Source organism: Cricetulus griseus, chromosome 8 (genome assembly GCF_003668045.3).
Source record: "Cricetulus griseus strain 17A/GY chromosome 8, alternate assembly CriGri-PICRH-1.0, whole genome shotgun sequence".
NCBI classification, from domain to species: Eukaryota; Metazoa; Chordata; class Mammalia; order Rodentia; family Cricetidae; genus Cricetulus; species Cricetulus griseus.
In genome coordinates this window covers 23,218,982-23,233,925 of record NC_048601.1, presented here as the reverse complement: position 1 = coordinate 23,233,925, position 14,944 = coordinate 23,218,982, and positions in this window count along the sequence as shown.

Sequence of the window (14,944 nt, the reverse complement as noted above, 5' to 3'; positions counted from 1 at the left end):
CAGGTTTGTTCATCCTATCAAATTACCAGCTCTTTGTTTATTTGATCTTTGTTTCAACCTGTATATGTCTATTTATTTCCAGCTCTGATTTTTCTTAAGCTTTGTCACAACTGCTTTGGTGTTTGTGTTGGTTTTTATATCTGACCGCAAGATGCCTCAGATATCCATGATTTTCATGACATAGAAACTGAGCCATAAATTTGTCTCCCAGGTCTGCTTTTGTTTTTTGTTTGTTTGTCTTTACTTCTAGCACCTTGTGGTGGTGCCATTCCTCACCTGTGAGGTGGAGGACATGGAGAAGTCATTTCCATGCATGGGTCTCTGTGATTCACATTTACCACCAGCATCCAGAGGTCCAGGTGGTCCATCTCCATCATTGTGGATCCTGTGCATTCCTTGGGCCACATTCAATAGCAACAGTGGTAACTGGAGGGGAAAATAGCTTAATGATGTCCTAGCCAAAAAAATGATGTCTTCTACTGGAAAAAAAGGTGGTGGTTACAGCCTTGGGGGCGTGGGGCATCTTCGAAAGATCCTTTCAGTCAAGAGCCTGGGATGTCCTCTAGCCCTCCCCACTTTCCCTTAAAGAAAAGATGGGTTCAACCTGCCATGCTCACATCCATGGCATATGAGGACAACAAAGGGCAGGAGGTCCAGCTCACCTGATTTATACATCATGCTGGATATTGACTTGGCTTGCAATTCTGCCCCAAAGGGGAATCTTGAGGATGCATACAACATCAACAATTCTGAGGAGACAGAGAGTACTGTCTCATTTGGTGACACATCTGATGACCTCCTGTCCTACCTGGAGGATACCATGTCTGATTCTATCTCAGCCCCAAGGGATGATGGTGTGGAGGCTGAGAATGAGGAGGCTGGCTGAACCATCATGTTCAGTTATACAGCCATAGATGTAGTGTGATTCCTGGAGGATACCAACTGCAATGGGATTCCAGGACCACAGGATGATGCTGAGGTTACTAATAGCATCACCATTAGAGACATGAATGAAATTGACCTACAGTTCAGTGAGAGAACATGTAATATTATATATTTCCTGGAACCTCCTCAGGATGGGAATGCTGAATATGAAAATATCAAAGGCATAGCCCTTGAGGGCTCACTACTTATATCTAGCAAGGACCAGCCCCGGGATGCACCCATAGCCTCTACCAATAACAGAGACTGGAAAGGGGTGAGGAGGCAGATTAGCCACCTGTTTCACAGCTCATGCTGTAGCTTCCCCACCCCAAAGAAAGACACAACCTCCAGGTAAGGGACAGCAGGGCATGGAAAATGTAGTCCCATGGGAAACTGAGTTAATGGCAACCAACATTGACTTGTGAATTTGACTTTTGCTCTCTCAAGCTTCTTCTCTACTGACAAACTGTAGCCATTTATAAGACGTGAACCATAAGATGTGTGTAACCCTAGAAGAAGCTTTCCTGCTGAATCTCACCTACGTGAGCTCTGAGGAAAGCAGATCCAGAAGTAGACAGCAGAGGATGTGACCAGGGGCTAGGTATGGAGGAAGAAGGGAAAAGGGTTTGGTGAAAGGGATCACAAGTTGGAAAGGAGGAATCAGAGAGCTACAGTGCAGCAGGGTAGCTCAGTACTAAGTCCTGCCTATGTCAAAGTTACCAACAGTGTTCTTTGCTTGTGTCTCCTTTCAAGGACTGAAGAACAAGGCCAGGTCCATGGTTCTTAAACCACGGGTCTATGCTTGGCCTCGTGTAGCCAAACAGTCCCAGGAAGGAGCTAGGCCAGAAAGTGTGGGGGGGGTTTGAGCCCCCAAACCTGTTGTAACTTGTCAGACTCCTCCAGCAGCCAGGGTACAAGCTTTCTACCTCTCCTCTCCCTGCAGAGTGTGAGTTATTAGCTCCCTACTATGTAAGTTCATAGTTCATCCAGCACTATGGGGAGATGAGGAGGAGAGTAGCAAGTGGGACATGCCAAGAAAGAAGAAAGGGGGTAAGAGAAATGAGGAAAGGGTATGAAGCTGGCTGGATGAAGGAGAGGGAGAGTCTGCCTGTGGTAGTTGGAATGTAATTGACCCCCATAAGCTCAAGGGGAGTGGCATTATTGGGAGGTGTGGCTTTGTTGGAGGAGGTGTGCCCTTGTTAGAGGAAATGCGTCATTGTGGGGATGGGCTCTGATGTCTCCAATACTCGAGCCACACTCAGCGAAGACACACACCCCTGCTGCTGCCTGCAGATGAAGATGTAAGAACTCTCAACTCCCTCTCCAGGACCATGTCTGCCTCCACACTGCACGCTTCTCACCAATGAAATGTTTTCCTTTAGAAGAGTTGCCATGGTCATGGTGTCTCTTCACAGCAATAGAAACCTAAGACACTGCCCAGAGGAAATTCCAGTGAGGGATCTGAGAAGAAAACCATGAGCATGCCGGATGGAGACAGGGTGTAGACAAGCAGGAGCAGGAGTATTCTACCCCCTGAAGAGGAAATTTGGGGGTGCAGGGAATGGTGGCCAGGAGGAGAAGAGCGCCTTCCTAGTGGATTCCAGCTCTTGGCAAGTTGCACCAGCTGGATGTTGTCCGGAAATCTGCTCCTATCTTGGGGAACTCAGGCAGAAGTGACTGTAGAGAAGAGAAGCCACATCCTACCCAGGAGCCTCTTCCTCATTCTCCTTTAATCCAGTCTTGGGCTGATCATCTTGTGTTTTTTAGCTTCACAACCTCCTTTCTCCAGGCTCCAACAATGAGCTCCAACGATGCTGTTCCCCCATCTAAGGACTCCACAAACTGATAAAAATTTCATGTCCCACTGGAGGATTCTATCTTACTTAGGGTTTCTATCGCAGCCTCAGTGGCCATGCAAGCCAGATGGGCTGTATTCTTTCTCAGCCTAAAACTCCTGTGAGACCCTTCGTAGGTTCGGTGGTGCCCCACACCCTGATAGTTGTGCTGCAGTTCTGAGTCCGGGGTTTCTGGTGCTCACAGACACACCCAGGCATCCCACAATCCACACAAAGCTGGACACGGAAATTAGCCACCACTGTTATGAGTCTGGGGTCATTCAGGGATTCACCGGTTTGACCATGATAAGTTAACACATAAGAGTCTTTATTCAGACGCTGGTGCTGGATACTCGAGGCACCAGGACTGCACCCTAGAGCTCCCTTGAGATGCTCCAAATTACATTAGTACGGGGTTTATAAAGGCAAAACTCATGAGGACAGGATACTTACTTCCTGCCTTCATGCAATCAGGAGCAAAGTCAAACAGTGACATACTTCCTACCTATGTGCAATCAGGTACACATCCTGTCTACATGCAGGAAAACACACATCCTACTTATGTGCTGCCAGGGGCAAACAAGCTTGTTTACAGAAGTGAAAACATGTGGTCTGTTATCTTACATAAACAAAATCAGACAACTATAAGAACAGCCCCCAAGTGAAGATGACCATGCCTGATTTGGTTGCCTGTATGTATGCGCTATGCAAGTATGCTCCCACACTTGTGTACCACCCCTCCACACAGACTATGTAGCTCAGGATGACCTCCAGTTTCCGGTGAGGCATCTAGATGAGATTCTGTGTTATGAAAATATTATCTCAGTGCTTAGCCACCTGTGTCCTCTTGATCATGTTTCAATCAAATAGTTTCCTTAGTGTTAATGGTTATTGTTTTAAGTCCCCCAGCCCACCTCTCTCTCTCTCTCTCTCTCTCTCTCTCTCTCTCTCTCTCTCTCTCTCTCCTCTCTCGTGTGTGTGTGTGTGTGTGTGTGTGTGTGTGTGTGTGTTCGCGTGCACGCATTCTTTTCAATCTGTCCTCTTTCCTCTGCTGTCTATTTGTTCTCATCAAAACAATCATTTCATCAGTAATTTTCTAATCTCCACTGTCTCCATTTTCAGCTATGCATACTACCCCACTATTAAGCTCATTTATAAATAAGATCCTTTGTGTCAATAAATCTTTCTGCCAAAGCCGCCCGAGCCCTACCGCCACGTATGTGGTCTCCACCAGCCTCCCGAATTTTGCCGCTGCATGAATGAACAAAATAATACAGAGACATATTAGGTACAAAGCTGCTTGACCAATGACTAGGATTCTCATCTGTTAGCTCAGTCTTATTTATCATAAATCTTTATATTTTATAAGACTTATCTTATTGGACACCTTCCGTTGGTGTCTTCCCTTGCCGGTGGATCACATTGTGCCGCTGGAGGAGGAGCGGAGGGGAAAAGGGACACTTCCTGTTTCTCCTTTCTTAAATATGAGTCTCCTTGCTATGTCACTTCTTGCCTGGAACACCACTTCTCTACTACATTTCCCAGAATCCTCTTTGACTCCTAGTCCTGTCTAACTTGCTGTCTCATTGGCCAAACAAGTACTTTATTCAATAATCAATAAGATGAACATACACAGTACATTCCCCATCAATCCTTCTTCATGTAGTTTTAGCAAAGAGTAAATTATTAGGGAGTTCTCCTTGCTTAGGAATTCCTCCCTGTGAACAGCCCACTCTGTGATGCCTTTGCTGGTCCATTTCCCTTTGCACTTTTTAACCTATTCTTCAAATTTTGCACCCGGTATTCCCTTCCTTCAGTTATTCTAGGCAGCCCAAAGCCCACACAAAACTTATTCTTTTAACGTAAAGATTATTTCTAAGGTATACCATGAATGCCTCAATATAATGACACCTAAAGTGGTCCCTCCATCAGATTGTCCATCAGCACACTCCTCGAGTCCCCTCTTGCAATGCAGGCAGCTGTTTGCTTCTTGAGAAGTAATTATGACGGGGTCTGTGTTCAGGGCCTGTGGTTCAGATGTAAGAAGCATGGCTCATATCAGAACCTGGACTCCTGATGGACAGTCCCAATTCTATCATCTCTTCATTTATTTCTTTATGTTTCATTTATTTCTCACAGACTTCATGGTGTGTGCCCAGTGCCAGGTCCCATTGTATATTTTATAAAGATCCTGGGACCTAAACTCAGGTCCTCATGTGTATCTAACATGGTCAACCACCTCTCCAGTCCCAAGATTGTTAAGACTGTCTTAGTTAGGGTTTCTATTGCTGTGAAGAGACACCATGACCATGACAACTTTTATAAAGGAAAACATTTCATGGTGGCTTATAGCTTTAGAGGTTCAGTTGATTATCATCATGAAGGGACACAGTGGTTCACAGGCAGACAAGGTGCTGGAAATAAGAGTCCTACATCTTGGAAGGCAACAGGAAGTAAACTGATATGCTGGGCAGTATCTTGAGCATATATGAGACATCAAAGCCCGTCTCTACAGTGACACACTTCCTTCATCAAGGCCACACCTACTCCAACAAAGCCATAACACCTAGTTATAAGGGAAGCTGTAGCCACGCCTTCTTAGGGGCTGGCTACAGGTGTGCCTGATCATGCTTGTGAGGGCTTGGTCAGAGTGACGTAGTGTGACTGCGTTTGCGCTTTCGGTTTCTTTTTGCTTCTTGCTGTACAGGCTGCTGCCACCGGCTGGCTAGGTCGCTCTGTAAGTAAGGCTTTTCCCTATTAAATACCTTTATATTTCTACCTGACTCCGTATTGGTAATTTCCCACTATATCTAGTAGTGCCACTAACTTTGGGGCCATTTTCTTTCAGCCCACCACAAAGGCCTGCATTACTCTATGAATTTTAACCAATTTAGGACAGAACTTAAGCAATACTTTGCTTTCTTTTCTTTTCTTTTAAAAATTTACTTGAAGAGCCTCCTGTTACATTGCCAGGCTGTCCTTAAACTCATGATCCTTCTGACTCAGCCTCCTGAGTGCTGGGATTGCAGTTGTGCTGTGTGGTGTGACTGTGTAACTATCTCCTCCATACTGCAGCCTTTCCTCCAGGAGGGAGGACAGAGGTGGGAAGACCAAGGAGGGTACTGAAACTGACTGGGCTTAGGAAGTTCACAGGGTCTCTCCTGAGTTTACCAGTCAGTAAACAATGGCTATGGGGAGAGGAGACTCTTCAGAGAAGCTGCCTGCCATGTGGGCATGGAACTCCTGATGTTACAGAGTCCACCAGTCATCATTCATGCCCCTGTTAATGACCCCTCAGCTGAGCTCCTGTAAGTCACCCCAATAACCTCATCAGCTCATAAGCTTTGGGTGGCCCTGTCTCTCTTGTCTGGCATCAGTGCCTTCTTCGGAGTGAATAAGAGCAGGTTCACTTCTTCCAGGAGGTCATACTGCACACATCTAACCACACTGCTTTTCTGAACTCCTTAGGCTGTGAGTCTGGACAGCAGGGTAATACAGCAACAGGGGTGACAGCTCCCAGGAACATCAGCTGAGTGCCAGCTTAGACACTGCCTGTGGTTGACTGATTTGGATGGAGGAGGTAGAAGCAGAGTCAACCAGGAAGGGAGGGAAATACTGTCCTCTGTTTCCTGTCTGCCACATCCTGACTAGAATGCCCCAGAAGGCTGATTCATTGAGTGAGGGAAAACCAGACTGAGACAGACAGCTTTTGTGAGCTCAGGATGGTACCTAAACAGGATCCATCTAGAAGCCTCACCAGAAGTGGAGACCCATCTGAGCTACATAGCACTAGGTCACCTTGGGCCATGGAGTGAGACATTTGTGTTAGAAAACAAAATTAAATAACGTGACATACTCCAACAGTCCTGTAGTAACTGGATGACTAAGTGTGACCCAAGGCATCCAAACTGGACCACATGCTACCCCAGGAGCCAGGGCTCCTATTCACTGATTCCATGTCCCTACAAATTTATAGACTGTGCTCTCCTTCCCAGAAGCATCTAGAAGAGACTGTATCACCACAACCACAGTGCCAGGGCCTGCCCACATCAAACATGAAGACCATTCCCAAAGACATAACCACAGGCTAATCTGATCTGAGTACTCCTTCACTTGGGACTCCATCTCTCCAGGTGACTCTAGACATTATCAAAATAAAAAATAACACATAAAGCCTTAGCAGTGTGTTCTACAAAACCATAGGAAATGCTGGGTTACTGAATATGGCTGGGACCCTGGAGAAGCACAGTCTGAGTTGAGAGTCTCTGCTCATCTTTTGACAGCCAGTTAGCACACACGGCTCTTTTGTATATATTTCTGGGTTTTGTTTTCTGTTTTGGTTTGTTTTTCTGGAATCTGTAGCCCAAGCTGAAAGCATTATGTAGCTCTGGCTGGCCTCCAACTCAGAACATTTCTCCTGCCTCAGCCTCCCGTGTGCTATGATACAGGCATGAATCCTCTTTGAAAACGCCTGATTGAATACATGTGGCTGAGTTGGTCCCTTAGTGTCCTGGCCACAGCCTTGGGCCTGATAGCTGGGTGAATCTTCCTGACACACTTTTCTATGGTTAAAGGTCCTTGCTGCCATAGCTGAAAACCTTAGTTTAAGCCTTGGAACCTAATGATAGAATCAGAGAAATGATTACCACAGTGTCTTCTGTCTTCTACACACACACACACACACACACACACACACACACACACACACACACTAAAAAAATAAATGTAAAAAAAATTTCAACATGTTTTACATGGTGATGAATCTCTAGGGCCAACAAGATTTGCTCTGCAAGTCAACATGGAGTTAGTTCTTGTAGACGGTCACACATGTCCAGTTATAGTAATGTGTTTTCTCTGCCCACTACAAAAGTTTATACATGCCCATTTAATTAACTTGTCTGTTTGCTAATGGCAATTTTTCTATGCTTATCAATATTTTCAATGAGGTATTTGTTGGATTTTCTGTTTGTCAAATAGCTATTAGTCACTCTCTTGTCTGTTTTTAACCTCCAGAATCAATGCTTCTTGAGGCAACTCAGTCATTATTATCCTGTTGTTCTCATAAAGTACCGTGATGAAGACACTGCCGAGAAGAAAAATTGGATGTTTTCATCTCTAGAGGGATAGAAGGCTATGAGAGTGGAGCAGAGATGCTGGAGCAGTAGCCAAGAGTTCACATCCCAAACAGAGAGCATGGGTGTGGCATGACTCTCTAAACTCTCAAAGCCTGTCTCCAGTGTCACACTTCCTCCAACAAGGCCACATCTACCAAGTCTCTCCAAACAGTGCCACCAACTGAGGGCTGAACCTTCTCATTCAAACCACACAGGCCTTATCCTGAGAGGCCTTTAATTAACAATGTTCCCTGACATTCTCCACTGGCCCTGAGAACCTCACTGGGTGGAACACTTTCAACTTCCAGGGATAAGCTCTCATCAGTCCTTGTGGGTTATGCTCTACAGATGGTCTTCTTTGTATCTACCCAGGATACATTCATCCTCCATTCTCAAGATGATGTCTAAACCTGCTGGCAAAATGGAGTCTTTCATGGCAGGAAAACCAAACAAAAAATCCTTAAAAAAGTTTTATACAAACTGGAGAAATGTAGAACAGGACATAGGCTGACTCTGACAGGATGAAACTATCTCATGGGCAAAGGACACTTTGAAGCAAACAAAGAAATATTGCAAGAGCTTTAGACTTTGGCCTTTTCTGTGGGTCAAGGAGATACAAACAGCTTATCTGGAGCCTCTAGTTACTATTCTACTAATACATTTAAAAAATGCCCAAGAAGACACAGGAGCAAATGGAGGGACTATGACTAAAGCTATGCTCTCTGAATCAGCCTGTGCCCTATTATGAAATGCAAATGGAGCCCACACTTTCTTGTGTCTCCAGTGAATTTGCAAATGACTCACATCATGAGAAGCCAAGCACACACTAACACCACCTCTCTGAAAGCATCTGTCATATCCAAACCATGTTTTATGTCTCTGTGACTTGGGCCCCTGTGATATATGTGCTGTGGGATTTTGTACACAGAAAAGCGAGTCTTGGTCCCAGAAATACATTTTATGCTCAAGGAGGCCATCAAATGTTTGTGCCAAGTGTATGCATCCCTCTGTTTCAGTGATTTCTTCATCCATTTGTGACTGACTGTCAGCTCTGTAATTCACCTCATCTTGTATGAACATATTGCCACCCTATTTTATATGCATCCATTTTGATTGGCTGTATCATGCTTTAATAATTCTCAAACATTTAACTGGGTAAAGCCTATGTTTTCATATGGACATTTGAGAATAAATTGTGGATAAACGTTCCTGGGAACTGAGAAGATACAAGTTAACACTCACTTCATCTCTTAACTTTCTTGTCTGCACACAGCTGTGTCTTGTTTGAGGATCCCAAGGTGGTGCTCATCTGCTTCGAGCGTCCAAAGGCTTCATTATATGCTCTTTCTCCTGGATACCCCAACAAGAGCCTTAGACAATAGAGAGCTGAGGTGATGTTATATTGACGAACCAGTTATTTGGTGGGCATGGCTTCAAGCTCTAGACTTGAAATCCGGTCTTATGTGTGAAGATAAGAGAAGCACTGGATCTTCCTGACATACAGAAACTCTCTGCACACATTTCCAAGAAATGTTGATTTTAGAATTTTGTTGATCTGCTTGCAACCCATGTGTTTACCAAGTCAGAGTCCAACCTGCCCTGAACCTAGACTGTCATTTTGGCCCCACATTGAACCTAACAGTGATATGGTGCTAGCTAGCAAGGCTGGTGACCCAAATTCAATATCTGGGACCCACAAGAAGGGAGAGAACTGACTCATTCAAATTTTCCTCTGACCTCCACATATATGACATGCTGTGATTCCACAAATAAATGTAACAAAAGAAACCCAAAGGAAAGAAAACCACCTTTGGTCAGTTGCACATTCCACATAAGGTGTGTTTGGCATGACACCATGGCTTTGATGAACCGTAGAATTATCTTCCTAGTTTGTTTCTCACCAGGACTTGCTTCAAGGATTGCTCCCTACTGGGAAGCAGAGGACAGCCCTGCCCTTTGTGGGCTGCCGACATCTCAGGAGCCATATTGTTAAACACAAATTGAGGTGGTACTGTGAAGGGAACTTGCAAAGTAAATTTACTGATCATCTCCCTAAACTCTAGCCCAAAAAGAGATGGTCTGGGTGGGCCTGACTCCATCAGATAAAAAGTCTGCAAATTAAAGTTTGGATTTCTCTGATTCGAAATGACAACGAAGTCTGAAGCTGCCCTATAGCATGCTGGGAACTTCACATCCATGGGTGTTAGATGTACAGCATCCCTGGCATCAGGCAGGCAGAGGGTGCTATCCTCTGAGTCTGAAATACCCTCTGTGGGTGTTTTTTTTTTTTTCATCAGGATGATGTGGGATAATGCTCCTGTCCACTGTAAAGATTTGAAACTCATATTGGTTTAATACAACGCTGCCTGGCCAGTACCCAGGCAGGAAGTATAGGCTGGGCTGCCAGACTAGGAGAATTCTGGGAAGATGAAGGCAGAGAATGAGTCCCCAGCCAGATGCAGTGGAAGCAAAGTGAGAATGCTTTACTGGGAAAGGTACCAAGATACACAGCTAAACATATATAAGAATTATGGGTTAATTTAAGTTGTAAGAGCTTGTTAGTAAGAAGCCTGAGCAATAGGCCACACAGTTTATAATTAATATAAATTAATCATATTGTAATTTATAATATAATAATTATATAATATAATATATTATAATTGTGTTATAATAGATGATTATATATAATATAATAATGTAGTGTGTAATTGGTACTAAAAGGTTACAGAAACTACAGTCTACAGTAGGAGATATTAGCTCAGACAGCAAGGTTGAAAGTCAAGGGCTAGTGTCTTAGTCACTGTTCTATTACTGTGAAGAGACACAATGACCAAGGTAACTTCTATCAGTGAAGGCATTTCATTAGGAGCTCGCTTACAGTTTCAGAGCCTTAGTCCCTTGTCATTGTGCTGGGAAGCATGGCAGCATACAGCAGCTGATGGAGCAGTAGGAGATTGCTACATCCTAATATATAGGCCAAGAGAGAGAGATGCACAGAGAGACAGAAACATGGAGAGAGAGGGGCATCTGGGCCTGGCATGGGGTTTTGAAATCTCAAACACCACCCTAGTAACAGACTTCCTCCAACAAGGCCACACCCCAAAATTCTTTTTATCCTTTCAAATAGTGCCTGGTGACTAATCATTCAATATATATAGAGAGGCCATTCTTATAAAACCAACACATCCAGCTCCATGACCTGCATAGACTTGTAGCCATATCATAAGGCAAAAATGTATTCAGTGCAATTTCCAAAGTCCCCATAATCGATCACTGTCTCAACACCATTTAGAAGTCCAAAGACTTCTGAGATTCAAGGCAATCTCTTGACTGTTATCCTCAGAAAAATCAAAACCAAAAAGCAGATCACATACTTCCAACACACAATGGCACAGAATATGCATTACCATTCCAGAAGGGAGGAAAAGGAGCATAATGAAGAAATACTCAAGAGAAGCAAAAACCAAAAACCAGCAGGACCATCTCCAAGACAGGCTGTCTTGACATCTAGGTCTGATGTCAAAAAACTCTTCAGGATATCAACCACTTTCAGCTTTCTTGACTAAAACATGCTGCTCTCTCTTGGACTGGTTCTACACCTGGTATGCAAACTCTCCTTGCCAGGTATTCCATTCTCTGACATCTTCAACATCCTTGTTTGTAACAGCTAAGGAAAATTCCTTTTGCACTATGAGCATATTTTAAACTCCTAAAAAAGGAAAACTCCATTTTGTACTAGGTACCCATTCCAAATTTCTTCTTCTTTTTTTGTTGTTGTTTTGAGACAGGGTTTCTCTGTATTGTTTTGGAGCCTGTCCTGAAACTTGCTTGGTAGACCAGGCTGGCCTCAAAGTCATGGAGATCCACCAGTCTCTGCCTCCCGAGTGCTGGGATTAATAGTGTGGCTACTAACATCCGGCCCCATTCCCAATTTCTATAGGATGAGTGTCCAGCAACTCTGACTCCTTGTCCCCTCCCCAACCTTGTAAAACTGCTATTAGGTAATTGATTGTGCTAGTTTTTTAAAAACCACTTTTGAATGTGTACCATGGAGTGAGACAGCTCCTTTACCTGTGTATACAGGTGGATAGAGACAGCTTTTTAAAGTTAAGGGATTAAAAGCAGTTGCTCACTCAGCTTCACATAATTGAGATAGTTGTGGTGTCCATCTATAAAAAGCCTTCCTCTAGGCAGATCTGCATAACTCACCTTCTATTTGGATTTAGGGCTAGCAGTAATTAATAAATTCATTTAATGATAATTTGAATCAAGTCTGTGGTCTTTTGTCAATGTATTTGAACTCTGTAACAGGTATATCCAAGAAAATCCAGGCTTTACCTTCACAGCTTCACATAATGGCCTCTCTGGGTGTCCATGCAGGGACACCCCTAACCCATGCCTGACCTTAGTGGCTCTCATTACCCATAGAGGAAGATTCCACAACCCTTCTTTTATTCTTGATTCTAAAGATCAAACCATGTGATTGATACTGCCAAATTCTACTTCTTGATGAGGCTGGAACATGGGTACCTTCTTTCAGTTATGTTTGCATCAGTTGTCTGTTGTTGATAGAGTCTTTCACTGCTTAAGGTTTTCTTTATTTTTCACAAGTTGGAAGCTTAACCGGGCAGGGTACTGCCCTGACACCACAAATCTCCTTATTCCATTTAGCATTGCATTTTCTTTAAATTGCTTATCTCCTTGAACACTGGATTTTGTTCCATTACATTTCCTGGTATTCCATTTAACTGCAAAGTGAGCATTTTCTGTTTCTTTTTGTACAACTTTCTCCTTTTCATCATAGGTCTGCATAACAGTGATTACTAATAACCATATGACAGCATCAACACTAGGCTGTCTTGACATATCCTCTACCAACACCATTAATTCAAACTTTTCCATTTAGCCTCAGGCAGATTTCTGAGATGCAGGCATGGAGGGGAGCAGCTTTATTTGTTTCTAAAATATCACAAGAATGGCTTGTAGGCCACTTATTAATATTCTTCCCCTCTGAAACTCTTGAGCCAGGCTGCCACAATATACATTGGCCTCAGCACCACTGTCAATGTTCCTACTTGGATAGCCCAGTAAGTTACACTTAAAGTGTTCAACCACTTCACTAGTCCAAACTTACAAAGTTCACATTATTCCAGGCCTATCACAACAATATATCAATCTCTGGTACCAGTTTCAGAGGTTTAGTCCATTATCATCATGTCTGAAAACATGGCCACATGCATAAGGCATGGTGTTGGAGAAGTAGCTGAGAGATACATCCTGATCCATAAGCAAAGAAAGAGAAACAGAGAGAGAGAGAGAGAGAGAGAGAGAGAGAGAGAGACAGAGAGACAGAGAGAGACAGAGAGAGACAGAGAGAGACAGAGAGAGAGAGAGAGAGAGAGAGAGAGAGAGAGAGAGAGAAAGCCACACTTTCTAATCTTTTCAAATAGTTCTGCACCCTTGTGACTAAACACTCCAATATACGAGCCTGTGGGGTCTATTCTCATTCAACCACCACAGTAAGGAAGATGCCAGTCATCTTGGAGGTTTGCCACCATTATTACCTAGCCATAACCCATCTCCTTATCTGTCTGCCTACCAGGGAGTCTGCCTAGCTCCTAATCTCTCAGGGTGGAACACCATCACAGGATATCTTGGTAACTATACCAGCCATTAAGTGGGGTATCTAGGCTTCTAGTCTTCCTTTCATAAAACACATAAGCTATCATGCTACACAGAAAAGATTTCTATCCGTTCATTATTTAAGTGATACTAGTTCTTACTCCAAGTTCCTTTCATAGGCCTCACATGGCTATGCTTAGCTGTATTGCAGTATCATTATTGCAATGAAAGACTCCCACTTCAGATGAGGCAATGCTCTTCTGGTCTCCAGGCCTTCTCATGTGCTTTTTAAAGATTTGAAAATCTGTACCCCATTGTTTCCTCAGACTGGAAAAGCTCAAGTTAGTCATTGTAGCATGCCTGTTCTCTAACAAGAAGACATCTGTGAGTTCTGAGTCTGGGTTATGCACTGTCTCAGGCATGCCAGGCTGTCTGATGTTATCCTGCATTGTCAGCAACCTGACAATGGTTTTGTGTGCATCGCTTGTAGCATCATCTTACATGAATCTAAGTCCATTCATTGTCATGCCCAAAAATAAAGAGCAGGCAGTGAAGACGGAAAAGTGTAATTACTGTTTTAGTGGGATTTTGAGTGAAAGGACCAGTTCAGAAGTTGATGGGGCTTCCTATTGATGACTTATTCAGGTTCATATGTCAATCAATAACATACAGAAGATTCATTTCTTTTTCAGCCTTTACATGCTAACCCTACATCCCATTTTAGCATATTCTATCTTTTTACTTAATGCCCAAGATTAAAATTGATTTAGCTTATGCTATACCTTCCTCTCAAGCCACTGTCATAAGCTCTTTGCAAAACCAAACAGCCCCAGGTTCCAGAATGGAAATGCTACTGTGTATCCCAACTCATACCTTAACGCCAATCCAAAGGAACTGAGTCACATCCCAAAGGCTGATCACCTTAGCATTCAAAGCCACCACCTTTAGTTGCACAGACTATATTTGGCTTCTCTGTAGACCGTAGAGTTAAGTCTTCTCAACTGTACCTCTAGATGAGGTTTATGAACTTCAAAAAAGAAGAGTTAGACATAGTGACTTGTAGCATGTGAGTTTTGGAGCTTTCCCAGCATCCACAATCCCCTCTTTACACATAAGACCCATAAAAGCATAGACTTGAATGACCAGAGACAGAAGAACTGGAAATCTCTAACCTGGAATGCTGTAGTGACTCCTCAAATGAGGAAAGAGAAACTGAGGTGTCATATCCCAGGGAGTGCTGCTAGGTTCCAGCTGACTAGAAGCAGTGAGGTAGCCAATGTCATAAAACAACCACTTGATGCAAAGATATAGATCAGTAGTATTAAGACTGAGAAGGTCTGCTCTGTTTCAAGCTAAGTGAATTCTATGACCTTGACGTTTTACCAACACCATCCACAACTACTCTGGCACCTTTGATGAGGCTGTTGTAATTTGTTTGAGTTGTACTGA